Source organism: Trichosurus vulpecula, chromosome 7 (assembly GCF_011100635.1).
Source record: "Trichosurus vulpecula isolate mTriVul1 chromosome 7, mTriVul1.pri, whole genome shotgun sequence".
NCBI lineage: Eukaryota > Metazoa > Chordata > Mammalia > Diprotodontia > Phalangeridae > Trichosurus > Trichosurus vulpecula.
The window spans coordinates 125805163-125815344 of record NC_050579.1 but is presented as its reverse complement, the minus strand read 5'-3'; the positions used below and the strand labels follow the sequence as shown (position 1 = coordinate 125815344).

Sequence of the window (10182 nt, the reverse complement as noted above, 5' to 3'; positions counted from 1 at the left end):
CTCTCACTGATTGGCCAATGATAAGTCCCAGCCCATGCCTCTGTTGGTCGTTGTTTGGACTGTGATGGCTCAAAGTGAGTGTAGATAGCAATCACTTCTGTTATGGCTAGAAACCCTAGGGGTCTTCACCTCCCAAATGGATTTTTCTCTCCTTTTTTCTTTTTTTTTTGAATAGGCAAATGAGGCCATCTTTTGCTTAATTTCTTAGCCAACCTTAAATCACTGAATGGCTATTGTGTTAGACAAACTGAGACCAGGGGAAGACCTTAAGGGGAATATAAATTTCTTGAAATAGTGCCCTGGAAAACTAGGCATTGATAAAACCTTTGGGATTCAAATGCTACTTGACTATGCTTTAAACCCAAATCACTCTGGATCTTATAGATTGGCCAATAACAGGCCCCAACCCAAGCCCCAGCTGGTCATTGTTTGGGTTTTGTTGGCTCAGAGTGAGTGTAAATAGAAATCATTTCTGTTCTGGCCAGAAACCCTGAGGTCTTCTCCTCCCAGATTGATTTTACTTTTTTGGAGTAGGTAAAAGAGGTCATTTTTTGCCTCATTTCTTACCTAGCCTTAATCACTGAATGGGTATTACCTGAGACAAACTGAGACCTGGGAAAGACAAGGTCCCCCACTGCATCTGGGCCATCGCCAGTCATCCTGATCTATGTCTTGCTACTAGACCCAGATGGCTCTGGAGGAGAAAGTGAGCTCATGACTTAGCATAGTCCTGCTCATTTAAATCCAATTCACTTGCAAGCCATGGACTCACCTTCCTGATGTCATTGGTCCTCTTCAAGAATGAAGGACAAAATCAACACCCATATATATACACATATGCATATATACACACACATATACATTCAATGTAACTGATTTTTTTTAATTCTAGCATTTTATTTGCTGTATTTAAAAATATTATCCTGAGAAAGGGTCCATAGGCTTCACCACACAAAGGGGGCCCAAGATGCAAAAAAGGCTTAAGAATCCCTGATCTACTCCAAGAGGAAACTGAAACCCACTTAACCTTGACATCTGCTAATTATGCTTATGCCTATGGAAAAACCTGGCTTTTCTGACATAAGAGTGACAGAATATTAGAGCAGGAATGTGTCATAGAGATCACCCAGTTCAAACATATCATTTTACAGATGGGAGAACTGAGGCCCAGAGAGAATAAGTGATTTCCCTAAGCTCACACAGCTAGTAGCAGAGCCCGGACAATGATTTTAGCCCTGTGGTCATTGTACCATACCATGCTGCTTCATTGATGTTTCCCAGTAGAAGTCATTCATTCACTCATTCCATCCAACACAGAAAATAAGGCCTTTTAGGCATAAATTTAATTCTTAGACAATAACTACATGTCAAATATGGTTTCCATTTCAACAATGACATACTCTTTCCTCAACACTCAGGCACTGGACCATAGAATTGTTTGGTTCTCCTGCTTTTTGTCTTGTCACCTATAAAAATCAAAGTCCCCAGTAACTGACATATTCTATGTCTCAAATTATAAAGCAGATTACTTTATATTACTTCATCTAGTTCAATTGCCTTATTTTGTAGATGAGAAAACTGAGGCCCAGAGAGGAGTGTTTGTCCAAGATCACATAGGAAACAAATGGCAGAGCCAAGTATTAAACCCAGATCCTGCATCCCCGAATCCAAGGCTCTTTCTGCCAATTCACTAGGCCTTTCTCTCTCTCTATCCCTCTCTCCCTCTCTCTCTCTGGCAATCATGGTTAAGTGACTTGCCCAGGGTAACATAGCTAGTAAGATTCTGAGACCAAATTTGAACTCAGGTTCTCCTGACTCCAGGGCCGGTACTTTATCTACTTTACCACCTAGCTGCTCCTCACTTTGCCTCTGTCTTCTTACCTGGAAACCTCCAAATGCTGAATTAGTGTGGTGATAATTGGGATTAAAGATATTCCCCACCCATTCATCCCCTTAATAGGCCTCTGGTGGAGCTAGTTAAGGGAAGCTTGATTAGGGATGGCTTGTTTGTAGGAAGGCCCATACCCTTTTCCTAAGTAAGTGTAAAGCCCCAAGTCCCAGGCCCACACCCTTTTGCTGATTAGATGTGATACCCTCGTGCCCTAAACAGGGTTTATGTATCCTGAGGGTAGCCATTAAGGTCAGAGTAGAGAGAGCTGCAAAGAAGAAGAAGAAGGGAGAACTTCAAGAGAGATGGAGAACTGGAAGAGATAGAAAGATGGAGAGACAGAGAGAGAACTAGAAGGACTAAGAGAAAGACAGAGAGACACAGATATGGAGAGAGAGACAGAGAGACACAGATATGGAGAGAGAGAACTGCAAGGGCTCTCAGAACTGCAAGCTCTCAGAACTTCAGGACAAGAGGACTCAGGAAAGCAGACAAGATTCATTAGTAAATGTTTACAGGAAGACCCTAGCAGAGTGGAAGGTTACCAGATGGCTTGGCTCCTGGTTATGATATTGTGTTTTAATTTCCTTGCTATTACATTAAAGTGGACTTACTGGTTTTGGGATACACGTGTTGCTATGTTGAATTGGAATTATTGGTTTTGGGATTTGATCTTCTGGTGTCTGAATAAATGTTTTACTTCTTCTGCCTTCTATATAAAGAGTTTCTTATATTTTGCAATTCCGAACTATACAGACATATTCATGGTCACTATCAATATCGTGAATCTTGCCTTTCTGACACAATTAGGACTTATGCATGAAGCTGCCATGTTTTAATAACTAAAGTGGCTTCTCACAGAGATAAATAAAAATAAATGTCGAATGCCAAGGTGAGGGACTTGGTAGTTGGGGAAGTAATGAGGGAGGGACAGGATGAGTATTATCAATGAAAAAGATGACTTAACTATTCTAAAAATTCCCTTTGGGACATCAGGTCTTTTTGGAAATACAAGTTTTAGGCTTATTCTTAATTATTCATTCCTTGATAGATATACAGGGTTATCATTTACTTCACTGGGCATAGAACTTTTTTTTTCCATGGGTAATTTAATAATCCTAAATCCTCTCTGTTTGGGATGCCCTTTTAAAAGGATGTTGCATAACTTGCCAAAACCATATTATTAGAAAAGGAAATAGTGGCAGAGAGGAAAAGACATATCACTGCCTCAGGTTTCATAGCTCTATCAAAATGAAAGTCTAAATTGTGTGTCTAATGACCTAATGAGGGTTGTATTTTGAGCCTTAAAGAATAAAACCATCCCTTCCTTATCTAATTGAAAGTACAGTTTTAATGACTACACTAATTTCTCTGAAACAAATCTAGCGTCAGAAGCTATTAACTGGGCCTATCCTCTGAGCTTGTAGGAGGCCTTTTCCTGAGTCCTATCCCTTGGTACACCAAGCAGCTAGTGCCTTCCCCTTCCAAAAAAAGAAAAAGAAAACTTTATGATTTATATTTATTTTATTTATTAATTAATTTAATTAATAAAATATATTTATATATTTATCTTGTAGCTGCATAGAGAGGCAGCTTGGCATGATGGATAGAGAGCTGATCTTGAATTCAGTTAAGAGATGGGTTCAAGCCCTTCTAATACAGTAACTATGACCCTGGGTTAACCTCATAGTTTGTGAATGCCCCAGGAAACTCCCTAGGCCTAAAAATTACATCTGTAGTTCTCTGTGCCAGTAAAATCAGAAGTGAAACCAAAAATGAATACATATACAGATGTGTGTCTGTGCATATATGTGTGTGTGTGTGTGTGTGTGTGTGTGTGTGTGTGTAAATATCTATACATAGACATAGTTGTTGTTGAGTCATTTCAGTCATGACCCACTCTTTGTGACCCCATTTGAGGTTTTATTGGCAAAGATACTGGAGCAGTTTGCCATGTCATTCTCTAGCTCATTTTACAGATGAGGAAACTGAGATAAACAGGGTTAAGTGACTTGCCCAGGGTCACACAGCTAGTAGGTATCAGAGGCTAGATTTGAATTCAGATCTCCCTGGTCCCAGCTCTAGCCTTCTATCCACTGAGCCAACTAGCTATATATACATGTATGCATGCATATGGATATATACACATGTTTGTATATGCACATAAGGGAAGATATACATGCGTATAAATTCTCTATATGTATATATACATGCATTAATCTGTGTGTACACATATATAAAGAATTTATACATTTGTATATATTTATATATACATATACGAACATATATACACATATCTGTATACTTAAGTACACATATAGGGAAAAGATTTTCACTTCTGTGATAACTAGGCAGCCTAGTGCCTAGCACAGTACATGGCACTTGGTAAGTACTTAATGTTTATTTGCTGATTGGTTAGAATGAGCCTCTGTAAGATGCACTCAGCAGTTTTCTGAGTTGTGTTATATAGCCTGTTGAGTTCCTGGAAGCATATGTCAGCTTCACTTTTCTTTCTATACATCTTGTTCTAGCAACTACTAAAAATCACAATCCCCAGCTTCTAGGACATTCTACATCCCCAACCTGGGAAACCAAGGAAGCTTGCATATTCCTAATTTTATGCTTCATATGTTTTCAAAATACAATTTCTCTAAGGATGGGAATGCACAGAGGGAGGATAACAGGTGATGGAAGCAGTGCCAAGTAATAAATCAGAAAGCCACAATGTGGTCTTGGAAGGGCCAAGGTGATGTGTTGTTTATAAGATGTAATCCTGCTAGGAAAAAAAAAGCCATCCCTGTAGCTTGAAATTCTAGAAAGTCTGCTACTCCACATGGCCAGGCTCTCTGCAACAGATGGGTGAGTGGCTGGATAGGAGCAGACAGTAGGTGACTCAGAGGGGCTACTCTTCTCCAAAAGTCCTCCGAATAAACAAGTTCTAGTTTGGTCTTGCTACAGATGAAGAGGAACAGAAAGGAGGGGGAAGAGTTGTTAATAACGGCTGCCCTGTGTTGAAATGTACCAGAGAACAGGAACTTCCTATCCTAATGTCAGAAGATTGCATACATTCCCTGTACCTGACTCATAAGAACCCACACTTTCAGAGCCATACATTAGGGGAATGAAAAGGATAAATGATATCTGTTGTTAAAAGAGGGGCAGTAAGGAGAGGGAAGAACCACCATATGAAGAAATACGAGGGCTGAGCTGGAGTCCTGCTGAGCCTGCCTTACAAATAAACATTTGTGTGTTGGGTCCCAGTCTGTGGAAACAGGTCATTTCTTTATGAGATGGAATCAGAACACAGAGCACGTTGTTCACCCTAAGAGAAAACCAAAAGGACCCTAAGAAATGAGATACAGGGTTTGGCATGGCAATGGTGACGTAATTCATTACACAACATGCAAGTTTTACATGCCAGCACCCTGGCCAAAACTAATACAGTGGAACTCCTTGGTAATCCCAGGGTTGGAAGATAGAATGAACACTTGTGTTGCGGGCAGAGTTAAGATCAAGGTTGTAATGTGCAAGAATGTTTCAGAGTATAAGAGCCAATCTACTAAATGTAGCTAAATCCATTAATCCATCTTTGCCTCCTTTTCTTATAATACCTAACCAACTTCAAGGGTCTAATCCAAGGCCAGCTCCTCCAAGAGGCATGCTGATCTCTCCATTTGTTAGTGCCCTGTTATTGTTGTTGTTCAGTGGTTCAGTCACGTCCAGTTCGTCGTGACCCAGTAGAACACAGCCTACCAGTGCTGTCCATGGGGTTTTCTTGATAAAGATACTGCAGTGGTTTCTGGTTTCCTTCTCCAATGTTAGTGCTACCCCCATATTAATTTGTATTTTCTTTGTGTGTGTGTGTGTGTGTGTGTGTATGTGTGTGCATACGTGCCTGCATGTATATGTATATACATACTCACATAGAGTTATTTAATTTACTTATTCGTGTGCCTGCTGTTTCCCCCAGTAGAATACAGATTCCTTAAGGGCAGGGACTCTTTGCTTTCTGCCTTTTATCTTCTGGTATTTTTTTGTTTGTCTGTTTGTTTTAATTCCACTCAGACTATGGAAGTAACTCTAAGCCCTCTGGGAGACGTAGAGACTTACCAGTGGAGTTTGATATCAATACAGATGTAGGTTAATACTCTTGTAAGATGGCACATAGACATTAGAAATTTTTAGTTTTATTGTTTTTCTAATAAACCCACCACAAACGTAGACATACAAAATCTAGAAGAGGATTCTAGGGGCAAAGGAGCCTTCACAGGGAAAGGGGTTCAGTATTTCCCCAAGTTCAAGCTTAGGTCAGGACACATAGAACAACAGTCAGTATATTTGAACTAACAACTGTAAAAGTGTCCACTCCATGGCCTGCTAACACAAACTTTACAGTGGGACCCCAATCCATGGCTCTATTCTCGTCTGACTTGATCCAAGGTCTGAGATTTTGCTCTAGAAGGTCTTTTCAAAGTAATACCGCCAGAATTTCCTCTCTAGAGTCATCCTTAGCAGCTGAAACCTTGGTAGGTGAGCTCAGTTGAGCTGAAGAGTCCCGTTGGTTTCTTTCTCTTTACTTTGGACTGCTTAGGTCTCTGTATTGGAATCGAAGGATCCATTTTCAAGGTCTCAAGCCCATACAGGGATGGGGCAGAGAAGGATTGATGCTTGTTGGATAGTCTGCCATCAGTTTCACAGGAAGAAGTCCTGCATGAGGCCTGGGGATCTCCAGAACCTCATCGTTTCTGACTTGCCTGGAATTCTTGTTTAGTGATGGATATATAGAGATGATGTAGCTTCGTAGCAAAGGGCCTTCCATTCCCAACACTGCATGTCTCTGGCAGACTCTCGGTTACAAACTGCTCAAGGAAAGAATTCTCATGAAGTAGCACTCTTTTCAATTATCTTGGCTCAGTATGGCTCTGTTCTCCTAGTAGTCTAGGATTTCTGTATTCTTCAGCTGTGGCAAAGAAGCCAGCTCTTTCACCTGGCATTGCAGTACCGGATTCATGCCCATCAGGTGACATATGAGAAGCTAGGAAACCAGGGAAAGGCTAGCCAAGGCACATTGGAAGTTCCAGTGAAAAAGCAGATCAGTGAACTCACTCCAAATGTGCATCTTTAGCAAGTGTTTAATAAATGCTTGATGAGTATACCTCACTCCATCAAAAATGGAACATGCTTATGAAATATCCACTTTTCCTCTGCTACAATTTTATTTCTTTTCCCCATTTTCCCCTAACAAATTTACTATAACTGTTTTGTGTAATTATTTTGTGATGTTTAAAAAAAAAAGATAATGTAACATTTTTATTGTACTTTTTTTTAAGTCTCAATTACCAAACACCTTCTTTCCTTGTTGGAAATTCATGTTGGTGCAAAAGAACTTAATCTATCATCAGATATGAATATTGAGTAGAAATGAATAAACCAATCCCTAATTTAAGTTCAAAATCATGGAGAGATAAAGATAGACAGATGCAGGTATAGATATGTATACGCACACATGTGCATGCACACACATATACTTTTTAATTAAAATTCTAGAAAGGGATGTATGTATATATACATACACATTAAGTCTTCAATAAGATTCTGGAAAGGGATACACACATATTTTAACTCTTTAATCAAACCAAGTAAAGAGAGAAATGAAAGAGGTGAGACTGTTGCCATTGGTTCAAAATTGAAATATAAAGGAAGATCTACAACTTAACCTCCTTCCACCAAAAGTTCATTACTACTTTTTTCATGTGGAAATCAGAAATATTCCTGTTGCTTGTTTAGTCATCCTTTGGGAGAGTGAGTATAGGAAGAATCCTGGATTTGTAATCATAGGTCTGTTACTTACTATGTACATGGCCCTGGGCAGATAGCTTCACTGTTCTGGGTCTCAGTTCCCTCATCTATAAAACAAATGGACAAGATAATCTCCTAGGTCTCTTTTCATTTTAAACCCTAAAATCCTCCCATCTCTCCTGGAGAGAATTGATTGGGAAGCTTAAGGTAATATGGACAGCCATCATCATCCTCATAAAATAAAATGGATTTCTTCCCCGACTCCCTGCTTTGAGGGATTATGTGCAAATCATCTATACCCCTGAGGAAGATGGTTCCCATTACAGAGTAATAAGAGAGCTGAAGGAATTTGGTAGAAACTTTTAGAAGCTACTGATAGACGCTGCTATGCACATGGAACCCTTTCAATGTAGGCAAGAGGAGAAGTTGTGCTGAAGACAGCAGTCAAGTAATCTTAGCTATTTGGATAAAGATAACTTTGCTGAGGTGTTGCAATTGTAATGGGGGACCCTTGGGTATCCAAAGCACTGTTGCAGGACAACAAGAAACAAGGTGTTCTCGTGCTCACCCTCACCCTGAAAGCTGCCTTTGCCACCGTGCTCTAACAGATGTCTCACAATGGAAGATCCCTCCCCGACTGTGGTTGTTTTGATTGGTCATTTCTTCCAGGAACCTCAGCCAGTCAGTGAGTCAATAGACATTTTTTTTTATTAATTTATTTATTTTTAGTTTTCAACATTCACTTCCATAAGCTTTTGAGTTTTTAATTTTCTCTGCCTCCCTCCCCTTCCCCAAGATGCATGCAATCTGATATAGGCTCTGCAAATACATTCATATTAAACATATTTTTGCATTAGTCATGTTGTGAAGAAGTAGAACCAATGGAATGAACCATGAGAAAAAAAAAGAAACCAAAAAAAGAGAGAAAGAGAGCAAATAGTATGGTGCAATCTGCGTTCAGACTCCATAGTTCTTTCTCTGTATGTGGTTAGTGTTTTCCATCATGAGTCTTTTGGAATTGACATAGAACCTTGTATTGCTGAGAAGAGCCAAGTAATAGACATTTATTAAGTACCTACCATATCCTGGATGTTTTTTCTGGTCCTCTCCTTTAGATCCTAAAATGAGAGATTTAGATATGATTTAGATTTAGAACTTAGAGGCTATTGAATCCAACTAGTCATTTTATAGATGGGCAACTGAGAACAGAAAGGTTTAGTGATTTGCCCAGGATCACATAGCCAGTGGTGTCTGAAGGCAGACTTGAACTCAGATCTTCCTGACTTTGAGTCCAGTGTCCTACATCATGCTGCCTCTCTTTCTTCTTTATTTCACTCTCCCTAACAGAGTGTGTTTTCCCTCCCATTAAATTGCAAGTTCCTTGACATCAAAGCCAATCTTGGTTTCCATCTTTGTATGCCAAAGTGCTTTGTACATAATGGGCACTTGATAAGTGTTTTCTAATTTGATTTAAGCGAAATTGGATTGATTGCCTCAGCTTTCACTAGTGGTCATTTCCAGAGAGGGTTATACCCACTTGTGTTTCTTCTACACAGCCCTGCCTTGGGCAGAAAGAGGCAGGAGAATGCTGGCTTTCCTATACCCCACCACTACCCATTCCTTTTCAGGATGGAACCCCAATTAGATTTCGTATAGATTTCGTTTTTCCTTCCATTCAATATAGTCTTGAGAATTACGTTGCAATCTTGCCAAACTATTCAGTAGTTCAATCATTTTTCAGTCATGTCCCAGCTCTTTGTGACCCCATTCAGGGATTTTTCTTGGCAAAGATACTGGAGTGGTTTGACATTTTCTTCTCCAGCTCTTTTTACAGATGAAGAAACTGAGGCAAACAAGGTCAAATGACTTGCCCAGAGTCACACAGCTAGTAAGTGTCTGAGCCCAGATTTGCACTCAAGAAGATGAGTCTTTCTGATTGCTGGCCAGACATTTTATCCACTGCCCCACCTAGCTGCTAAAGTATATGGGCATGCAAGTGACTCGTGGATAGGGATGAGGTTGGAGTATTGTACGCAGTTGTAGTGTGTTTTTTTCCACTAAACCAGACTTACCACCACCACTACCACCCCCAACTGAGCATTTGGGGCCCATGGCACATGGCTAGAGATCCCTAAAGGGCTAAAATAAAAAGAGAGACCTCAAAGCTTGCATCTCAGTTCTGAAGCAATTTGTAGAAGTGAGAACTATTCAGAAAGGAATGGATTTGAACTCACAAGGAGTCAGACCCTACTCAAAGATATATTCTCCCAGTCTAATCCTATAGAGACCCAGGTTAGGAAAAGTAGGTGGGAATTTCCTCTCACAGTTGTCATATTTAAAGAAGGTAAGGATGATCAGCTAGCCCAGGATGACATCTTAAGATAGTCAGTTAAAAAGTTGGAGTGGGGATGGGGTGGGGGGGAGCCAAGATGGTGGCTGGAAAGCAGGGATTTGCTTAATCTCTCCCCCAAATCCCTCCAAACACCTGTAAAAAA

The 10182-nt window shown here is 40.1% G+C and overlaps 1 pseudogene; it reads right to left on the bottom strand.

Annotated features, from left to right (window-relative positions):
• Positions 1 to 6396: 6396 nt before the first annotated feature.
• LOC118857624 lies at positions 6397 to 7007 on the bottom strand (annotated as a pseudogene).
• Positions 7008 to 10182: the final 3175 nt, after the last annotated feature.